At 38.0% G+C, this 10437-nt stretch overlaps 2 non-coding genes across 2 annotated transcripts; both read right to left on the reverse strand.

The window, feature by feature from the left end:
• Nucleotides 1–7469: 7469 nt before the first annotated feature.
• Nucleotides 7470–7541, reverse strand: TRNAM-CAU (transfer RNA methionine (anticodon CAU)). Its single transcript has one exon. It is a non-coding gene; the product is annotated as a tRNA-Met (tRNA).
• A 1933-nt stretch (nt 7542–9474) lies between these two features.
• On the reverse strand, nt 9475–9547 carry TRNAK-UUU (transfer RNA lysine (anticodon UUU)). Its single transcript has one exon. It is a non-coding gene; the product is annotated as a tRNA-Lys (tRNA).
• Nucleotides 9548–10437: the final 890 nt, after the last annotated feature.

A 10437-nucleotide genomic window follows, 5' to 3' on the forward strand; every position in this document is an offset into this window, starting at 1 on the left:
TTTAGTCCTGATTACACCTAGGCAAAAATTTGAGAAAAAATAATCCATTGTGACTCAATCTATGAAAGTTTCTTCAAGCATAAATGTCCACATTGCAGATGAATACGTAAAGTGTAAAATACATACAGATTCTAAAAACATGAAAAGTTATATCAATGCAAATTCTAATGTAGTAAAAATAAAGAAATGTAAGGACATGGTAAAATTCAAATTCAAAGTAGTGGTTATCTTTAAGGGGTTTGGAAGAACATGTGAAAAGATTTGGGAATATAGATGACTTCACCTTCATTTGTAATCTTTTATTTCCTGAATTGACTTATATGTTTATTAGTACTTCACATCTGTATATTTCCAAAATGCCCTGTAAATAAGTTTAAAATAAACAATATTTGCTCTTATTTCTATAATTTTTTGGTATATTTCTCAAATTTGTAAACCATTTATTTGCACAAATTTTGCATTGGATTTATAGAGTTGATTAGATTCATGGATTCCCAAAAGATGCTTGGCATGGAACACAATTTATTTCTGTTTCTAAATAGACACATGGACATAAGATTATGCAAATTTCAAAGGATTCAAATATAGGGAGATTACAGGATGGGAAGTTAGATACACCTCGTCATACTTCCTCTATTTTGTAATTTAGACACAACAACTGACCAGCATTAAAGTTAAAATAGAAATCATAAGACTAATGAAATGAAATTAGCCGGGCGTGGTGGTGGACGCCTGTAATCCCAGCTACTCAGGAGGCTGAAGCAGGAGAATCGCTTGAACCCGGGAGATGGAGGTTGCAGTGAGCCGAGAACGTGCTACCGCAGCCTCAGCTACAGAGCAAGACTCTGTCTCGAAAGAAAGAAAGAAAGAAAGAAAGAAAGAAAGAAAGAAAGAAAGAAAGAAAGAAAGAAAGAAAGAAAGAAAGAAAGAAAGAGAGAGAGAAAGAGAGAGAGACTGTTTGTGGCAATATGATAGCAAATTATAAACAACACCTAAGGCCATGCCAGACAAGAGTTAAGTCACACACCCATACACTTAAAAAATAAACTGTATTCTAACTGCCACAAGGTTAATTTTTTTCCGTTTTCTCTAACAGCTAAACAAACACTGGCTTCAAGATAAATAATACTTAAAAAAAAGTTACAGCTCACCACCCATCAAACACTGACTAACTGATCCCTCCATTTCACAAGCCATAACTACAGCTTTGATTAGGCAACAGACTAGTTTCAGTAACTTCTCCTAATAAAAAGACCACCAACCACAGACTGGTTCTGGCCAGTTTACAGAGGCTACTTCATGTCCCTGCTTTACCTCCGTGTCCCTGCTTCACCTTTTGACATATAGGGGCTAATTGTAATTTTTTAAATATCAAGTCTCAACCCCATAGTAACATAGTAAACATAAGTGACATGTAACTTACATGTTTACTTATCATGTATATGCACATTCCCCCTTTGAAAATATTCATAACTCCTCCTATAACCTGTTAAATATGTATGTTTAGCAAACCTGTTCAGCATAAAACTCCTGCCCAAACCCTCCTCCCTCAAAGTGTCTCCTTCTGGCTTTGGCTGGAAGCTACACTTTCCAACCTGTCAGTATAGCCAGCTTACAGGCTGTAACTATTTTTAAAAAGTAAAGTATTCTTTCCAAATTTATACATCTCATGATTTTTCAGTTGACAACAGTATAGTCTTGAATACATTTAAAAAAACAAAATGCTAAAAAAAAATAAACTTTTAAGGGCTTTTAGAAAGAACAGGAAACCATAATGTTCTAGGTCATAAAAGAAGAAAGCAAGAGAGTTAAAAGCAGAAAAATGAAATGGAAAACAAACATAAAGAAAATAAACAAAGCCAAGGGCTGGTTACTTGAAAATACTAACAAAATTGATAACTACCTAGCAAGTCTGATTAGGTGTATTCTTATATATAAGAGTTCACATAAATTACTAATATCAGAAACAAAAAAAGGACATCACTATACATCCCGGCACACAGTAAAAAGTATATGAGAGAATATTATAAATAGGCTGGGCGTGGTGGCTCATGCCTATAAACCCAGCACTTTGGGAGGCTGAGGCAGGCGGATCACCTGAGGTCAGGGGTTTGAAACCATCCTGGCCAACATGGCGAAACCCCATCTCCATTAAAAATACAAAATTAGCCGGGCATGGTGGCTCACGCCTGTAATCCCACCTACTTGGGAGGCTGAGGCAGGAGAATTGCTTGAACCCGGGAGGCAGAGGTTGCAGTGAGCCGAGATCGTGCCATTGCACTCTAGCCTGTGCAACAAAAACGAAACTCTATCTCAAAAAAATAAAATAAAATAAAAATTAAAAAATAAAAAATAAATAAAAAAGGACATCACTATACATCCCTGCACACAGTAAAAAGTGTATGAGAGAATATTATAAATAATAACATGGCAATGCATTTGAAAATGTAGATGAAATGAAAAAATTCCTAGGAAGACACAGGTTATAAAAACTGATACAGGAAGTAATAGAAAATTTAAATAGTGCTATTAAACAAATGAATCAGCAATTTAAAAACCTTCTTACAGAGAAAACTCCAGGCCTATACTGCTTCAAAGGTGAATTCTTCCAAATATTTATGAAACAAATAACATGAATCTTGCACAAACTCTCAAGCAATAGAGAGAAAGGAACACTTCCTAAAATATTTTGTAAGACAAGCATACTCTTGGGTATCAGATATATCTTATGTGCCACCACTGATTCTCTTGCCATCTTACCTTGCAACTTGTTTTACCCCAATAGTCATGGCAATCAATTTCCTCTGAGTGCAGAAAACAACAGGACTTCACTGTTCACCTCTGTTGAACTTCTCGTCTTCTGCTATAAGGCTTCTCTGCTGCTGTTGAAACATGAGCTGCTGAGCGATCTTTGATATCTGCACATGCCCAACTTCTATATGTAGGGCTATTAATGCTCTATGGAGCAAAACTTTGATCAGTTGGATATAGTAGCTGACCAATAATTTTTTTTTTTTTTTTTGAGATGTGTCTTGCTCTGTCACCCAGGCTGGAATGCAGTGGCATGATCTTGGCTCACTGTAAGCTCTGCCTACCCAGTTCAAGCAATTCTCCTGCCTCAGCCTCCCAAGTAGCTAGGATTACAGGTGTGCACCACCATATCCAGCTAATTTTTGTATTTTTAGTAGAGATGGGTATCACTGTGTTAGCCAGGCTAGTCCTGAACTCCTGAGCTCAACTGATCCTCCCACTTCGGCCTCCTAAAGTGCTGGGATTACAGGTATGAGCCACCATGTCCGGCCGTGACCAATAAATTTTTCCCACTTTCTTCCCCTAAATAGCCTTCCCTGAGATTACACTCCTTAATACATTAATAATACATTATAATTTGATTCAGTGGATGCTGTTTACATGAGTGTGTTCAGTTTGTGAAACTTCATCAAGGTTTACACTTACAGGTGGAGTTTTATGTGTGTATGTTATGCCTCGATAACATGTTTAAGATGATATTTTTTTTTTATGGCAAAATTATATATGTTCATGTATTCAGTTTAACCCAACAACTGAACACTGACATTCATTTCAAGTGCACACTGAGTGTTTGCCACGAATATGTGTGGTCTTAGAGAGAACTCATTAGCTTTAAAATTGAAATACTATACACCCTCTCCTATGACGGCAACAGAGTCGAATTGGAAATCAATAACAGGAAGAAATCCATAAATTCTCCACATACATGCAAATTAACCACTTCTAAATAAAATGATCAAATATGAAAATACAATGGAAATTACAGCTATCCTGAGTTGAATGAAAAGCACACATTTACAAAATTTCTAGATGCGGTTGAAGCTCACTGAGAAACTCCTAATAGGAAGAAAATACCGTAATCAATCACCTTAATTTCTACGTGAACTTACTTCACTAAGAGCAATTCAATTGTCAGCATTTTGATCAAAACCATCTGACAAGTATCTGGGAAGTTCCAGACATTCTCACATCTTTCTGTCTTCTTCTGAGCAATATCTCCAAAAAACATTTTCGACCTAGAAATAACTCTTATAAAACTGTGCAGGACCTCTATTCAGAAAACAATAAAACGTTGCCAAAAGAATGTAAAGAATACCTAAATTATTCTAACGATATACTGTATTAATTGAATGCAAGAATAAAAGATTACAATTCTCCTTAAAATAAATTATAAAGTCTATGCAACTAAATTAAAAGACACTATTGTTGTGAAAATTGACAAGCTCATTCTGAACATTCTATAACCAGGCAAAGATCCAAGAATAGCCAAGACAACCTTGAAAAGCATAGAATGAGAGGATGTACATAGATAGATATCAAAGTTTATTATAATGCTATGATAATTAAGATAGTAGGCAATTTTCATAATGATATAAAAATAGAACAGTGTAACTAAATACAGCATCCAGAAACAGAACCAAATATTTGTACACACAATTTATGAAAAAAAACAATGTATAGTAGTGAGGGAATTGGTGGTCTTTTTAATATGTTGTACTACATTCTTTGGATATCGAATGGGGAAAAATAAGTTTTGACCTATAAATTATGTAAACAAAAATTAATATTGATGGATTTTAAATGTAAATGTGAAAGGTGAAAGTATTTCACTCCTGTGTATAAATCTAACAAAATGAATACATATGTGCACTGTGACATATACAAAAATGTTCCTGTTTTTTGATTTTTATTTGTAATAGCCCCCAAATAGAAACAGCATAAGTGTCTATCAGCAATAGAATAAATTGGTTAGTAAAAATACAATGAACATTGTACTGCCATGAAAATGAAATTACTGCTACATTTAGTAACAATGATTAATTTACAGGCATACTTGAGTAAAAGAAAACAAATACAAAAGAGGGAAAACAATACGACTCCATTTACGTAAGTTGTAAGGATAGGAAGAAGTGAACTCTGCTGTTAGAAGTTGGGATGGTTGTTACCTTAGAGGAAGAAGGCAAAAGTGACTGAAAGGCAGCATAAAGGGAGTCTCTGAGGTGCTGGTAATATTTTATTTCTTGATCTAGATGGAGGTTACTCATAGGCTTCCTGTGTGAAAAGTCATTTACCTATATCCATATGATTTGTACTTTTATTAAAATATGTTCTAAATCAATTCTTTAAAGGTTTGTTTTAGACAATGAAGTGATAAAACATTAAAGAAACCTAAGAGACATGTAAAACAAATGTAAAAGGAAATGAGAACACAGATAAGCAGAGCACCACAACAACCAGTTGCTTATGCTTTTAGAGCTCTTGCTCATGGAGGCAAATTTGGGCTTATGCTTTGGCAGCTTCTAAATTGAGGAAAACTGAAGTCACTAGGACCTGCTGAAAATGGAGAACCACTCTACACGTCCTCAGTGTCATACATGCAGATTAATAATAATCTAGAGAGAAAACTCAACTATCATCCCTAGTGAACTGCCCGAAAAGTAGTCTTGTCACTTAGGAATGCACCAAATAAAGAAAAGAAGTAGAAAATATCTTCATCTTGATAAATCAAAGCCACAAAAGTGACCTACAGTAGATCGGCATCCTGGAAGTGCATTTCCTGAATAGTCCAGGAAGCCTTAAGTTATAAACTTAATTTATTTGAGATTTGTACTGCTTATCAATTGCTGTAACAAATAACTCCAAATGTAGTGGTTTAAAACAACACATTTATTATCTTACTGTGTCTGTAACTTGAAAATCAAAGTGTTGTATTTGGGTAGTTCCAGCTTAGGGTTCCTCCTGGGGTTGCAATCAAGATGCCAGGCTAGGGCTCTAGTCATCGTAAGGCTTGACTGTGTCTGGAGGATCTTCTTCCAATCTCCCTAGTGGGTGTTGGCAGGAAGGCTCACTCCCTCCCCAAATAGGCTACTAAACAGGACTGCTGGTGACATAGTAACTGGCTTCCCTCTAGAGCTTATCTATCACTTACATTAGACACAAAGACCACCCCTGGTACATAGGGAACTACACCAGGGCAAGAATATCAGGAGGTAGAGATTATTGGGGGTCATCTTAGAGGCTGCCTACTAGATAGGCCCTCTGTCCCCCTATGACCCCAGTCTCTCTCACAAAATACACTTGTCACCTTCCAAAAGGGCCTAAGGGTTCCAGAATTTAGCATTTAAATCACATCCAAGTATGTATGAGACACTTCGGGTATGGTTTCTTAAGTATGCCCACTCAAATACACAGAGAGAAACCTTACTGCACAAACCGGAAAACACCACTACATCGTTTTGTTTTGTTTTTTGAGACGGAGTTTTGCTTTTGTCGCCCAGGCTGGAGTGCGGTAGCATTATCTCGGCTCACTGCAACCTGTGCCTCCCTGGTTCTAGCGATTCTCATGCCTCAGCCTCCTGAGTGGCAAGGACTACAGGCATGCACCACCATACCTGGCTAATTTCGTATTTTTAGTAGAGACAGGGTTTCATGATGTTGGCCAGACTGGTCTCGAACTCCTGACCTCAAGTGATCCACCTGCCTCCGCCTCCCAAAATGCTGGAATTACCGGTGTAAGACACTGCACTTGGCCTGCCACTACATTTGGGCAACAGGTTGACCCCTTTACTCTCAAAGTAAAAGTCTGGTATTGTACCAACCAAGCCACATAGGTCCTAAGAAGATATGCTTATTCATATTGAGAAATGATTTTAGCACATATTACTAATGTTGACTGGTATTGTAAATGAATTATTGGACTCAGAAAAGACAGCTAAGGAGGTGGTTTGAATTCCATGGAGTCAATTCATTGAACAGAAGTGTATTCATGTACTCTGAACATTACTTGTATTCGCTAGTGAGCTGTTACCCGCTTGTTTTTCTTTCTTTTTTTTTTTTTGCACTAAGTCTAAGAAATCAAACTGGTCTATATAGGATTAATGTAAATAGGATCAATACAACAGTCCTTACTCATTTACCTAAGATTTGTAAAAGGTAAGACTGAAGAGGTGGAACCAACTGATTGCCTTCAGCAAATAGTTATTGAACTTAACATTCGCACCCAAAAAAAGACTTTTCTGGTGACCAAGAAAAACAACAAAACTAATGACAAAGGCAGAGAGGTGGAGAGCAACTAGTTTAAAACAATAAAGTTATTATATGTTGTCAAATACTTATTAAAGCAAATAATTAATAAAGGAAGAGAATGTCCTGGCAATTAACAGAAATAAATGTGGGTTTATACAACGTAGTAATAAAAAAGCATCTCAGCTGAGCGTATGCTTTTGTTTGTCCGACACCTGGGAGGAAAGGAATTTTCCAATGTAGGACGGTGTGGATCAGTGAAGTAGGTGACTTTTGGGAGAATGGTGAGATTTCAAAGATGGGAAAGAAACACATAACAAAGAGCAGAAATGAGGGTTTTCAGAAACTGTTGAATGCATGAAAACCTAGGGACTTGGTTTTTGTTTTTTTGCGTGTCCATTTAGCTGTAAAACTCATAGCAGAGGATGGTTTCGATCCATCGACCTCTGGGTTATGGGCCCAGCACGCTTCCGCTGCGCCACTCTGCTAAGCAGTTTCTGAAAACCACTGAACTTAATTTCAATCATCAAAATCACCTTTCTGTACCGACAAAATTTTCATTGTCTAATTATTTCATTTTGTATCTGATCGTTTACACTGTCCCTATCTCTGCCAAGCAAGTCGAAGATTCGCTACTCGATAATCAGATGGCCTCAGGTCATAACCTCCAGATCTGTGCTTTTCCAACCTGCCAAAGATCGTCTGAGCCTCTTAGCAAGCACTCGTTTATCATAGCGAGCCTAGGAGGAGGGCGCCAAGCAAAACACTAGGTGTAGTCTTCTCGAGTAGAATCCAGGCAGTCGTGGAGCGAACGCAGCTGCCACCGGAGAGGAATCGTGTTAACAGTCTTATTTGTTTCTGTCAAAAAATTTCATAGACAACCGTAGAAGAGATGTTTTCCCCTTGATGCAGTAAAAATGATTAATTTTATTAAAGTTCAACTCGAGTTGTGTGTGTTCTGTGTGACGAAATGGGAAGTATACATAAAGGACTTCTGTTGCATACCTCAGCACAATGTTATCTCCCGAAAAAGCACTCCTCCAACTTATTCCGTTACAAGCATAACTAGTGGCTTTTTCAGAAAACACCATTTTTATTTGAAAGAATGATTAAGAAGCTATGGTTATTAAGACTTGGTATTTGACAGACATGATTTTTTTTTTTTATTTTTAATTAACCAAGTGAGCCTGCCACTTCAAGGAAAACAACTGACAGTATTTGTGACCAATGATAAGATTGGGGCTTTCTAGCAAAAAAATCTGAATGTTGCAAAACTTTTGTATCCATTATCATGAGCTTGACAACTTCCAACTTCTGACTTTAATGAAATTGTTAGTGATAGCAGTGTAATTTTAAGATGCTTAGTTGACAGTAAGTATTGTACGTATATATGGGGTATAGAGTGATATTTCGATACATGTATAAATATGTAATGATCAAATGAGAGTTTTTTCATTTGCTTGCAAAGGCACAAGATTTTAAGCAAAACAAAAACGGTGCCCCTGAAATAAAGAGGATAATCCTGATGTGTAGCTCAAATTATTACATGACAGCTACAATTTCGATTGGATCCCTTTTGGGGCCGTTTTGACAGAAACACGAAAAAATAATAGTAAACTAATAAAGATAAGATCTTCCTCTTCTTGTAGCTTATACCAATCAGGGAACAGAGCTTTTAGGAAGTCCCTGAACACCAGCTCTCGTTTGTAGCTTCCTTTATGATGACGCTAGACAGGGTCATTCTGGAATATTGCAAATGTTTTATCATTAGTAATGTAAGCTTTTGGATGATGATGGAACATGGGCTAAGGCTAGCATGCTCGTATTTTTTTTTCTCATTTACTCTATCTCCCTGTCCACACTAAGACTGAAGGACTGCCCTCTTTGATTTTCCTTGGTAAAGTGCTCGCCACTCGGGCTTGGAGCCCGAGGACTCTCATCGAATTGCTAGTCACATACACAATTAACCAACTTTTCTTTCACGAATTATTTCTGATGTCATGTCTAAGAACTCTTCAGGCAAGGAGCGATGTCTCACGCCTGTAATCCCAGCACTTTGGGAGGCCGAGGCGGGTGGATCGCCTGAGCTCAGGAGCTGGAGACCACCGAGGTCAATATGGTGAAACCCCGTCTCTACTAAAAATACAAAAAAATTAACCGGGTATGGTGGCGCGCGCCTGTAGTCCCAGCTACTTGGGAGGCTGAGGCAGGAGAATCGCTTGAGCCCCAGAGGCGAAGGCTGCAATGAGCCGAGATGGTGCCACTGCACTCCAGCTTGGGCTACAGAGTGAGACTCTGTCCCAAAAAAAGATAACTCTTCACCTAGCCCTCTGTCCTCAAATCTTTGCTACTGGCTAAGGTCAAACTCAATTGATTTCTTGATGTTTCCTCACTCTAAGCAAGTAAAAGTTACATTCTTAGCGCCTGGACAGGGACTTGAACCCTGGACCCTCAGATTAAAAGTCTGATGCTCTACCTACTGAGCTACCCAGGCTCCTTAAGGAGCTGTTTCATACAGTTCTGCAAATAGGATCAATGATTATCACGGTTCAGTGATCTTACATGCGAAAAGAGTAATTCAGTGGAAGTTCCACAGAATCAGTTCAACCACCATTCGTTTATGTTTTCTTCAGGTTGATAGAAAAGAAATGTAAGTAACATCAAAAAACCAAATTCTTATTTGTGTGGTTCGTGGAAAGAAAAATAAACAAGAAAACAACTGATTGCCCCTAATAAATATTTACGTAATGTTTAGTTAAATCCGTCAGCAGTGTCATATTTACTGCGCAACAAGAAATAACCAAAAAAGACACAAAGAGGAACAAAGAAACAATTAAAAAACAAAAACAAGAGAAGTGGGAAGTTGGCCGGGAGCGGTGGCTCACGCCTGTAATCCCAGCACTTTGGGAGGCCAAGGCGGGCGGATCAGCTGAGGTCGGGAGTTCGAGACCGGCCTGGCCAACATGGTGAAAACCACCTCTACTAAAAATACAAAAGAAAAAAAAAAAAAGTAGCCAGACGTGGTGGTGCATGCCTGTAATCCCAGCTACTCAGGAGGCTGAGGCAGTAGAATTGCTCGAAGCTGGGGGGGCGGAGATTGCAGTGAGCCAAGATCGCGCCACTGCACTGCAGCCTGGGTGATAGGGCGAGACTCCGTCTCAAAAAAAAAAAAAAAAAAAAAAAAAGAAGTGGGAAGCAACCAGTGGAAAGCAATGGTAAGAGCCTGACAAATCTCATAAAATCTCCCATTATTTTTTTCTTGGTGCAAGAAAAATGCAAGTCATTAAAAAGGAAGAGAATGTCGTGGTGACTGTGATGGGCCTACTTTGTACTTTTCACTGCTCTGGGGTGTTCTTGCCTGTCTAAAAGAATTTTGACAAACGT

The sequence above is a fragment of the Gorilla gorilla genome, chromosome 5 (assembly GCF_029281585.2).
Source record: "Gorilla gorilla gorilla isolate KB3781 chromosome 5, NHGRI_mGorGor1-v2.1_pri, whole genome shotgun sequence".
In the NCBI taxonomy this organism is placed as follows: Eukaryota; Metazoa; Chordata; class Mammalia; order Primates; family Hominidae; genus Gorilla; species Gorilla gorilla.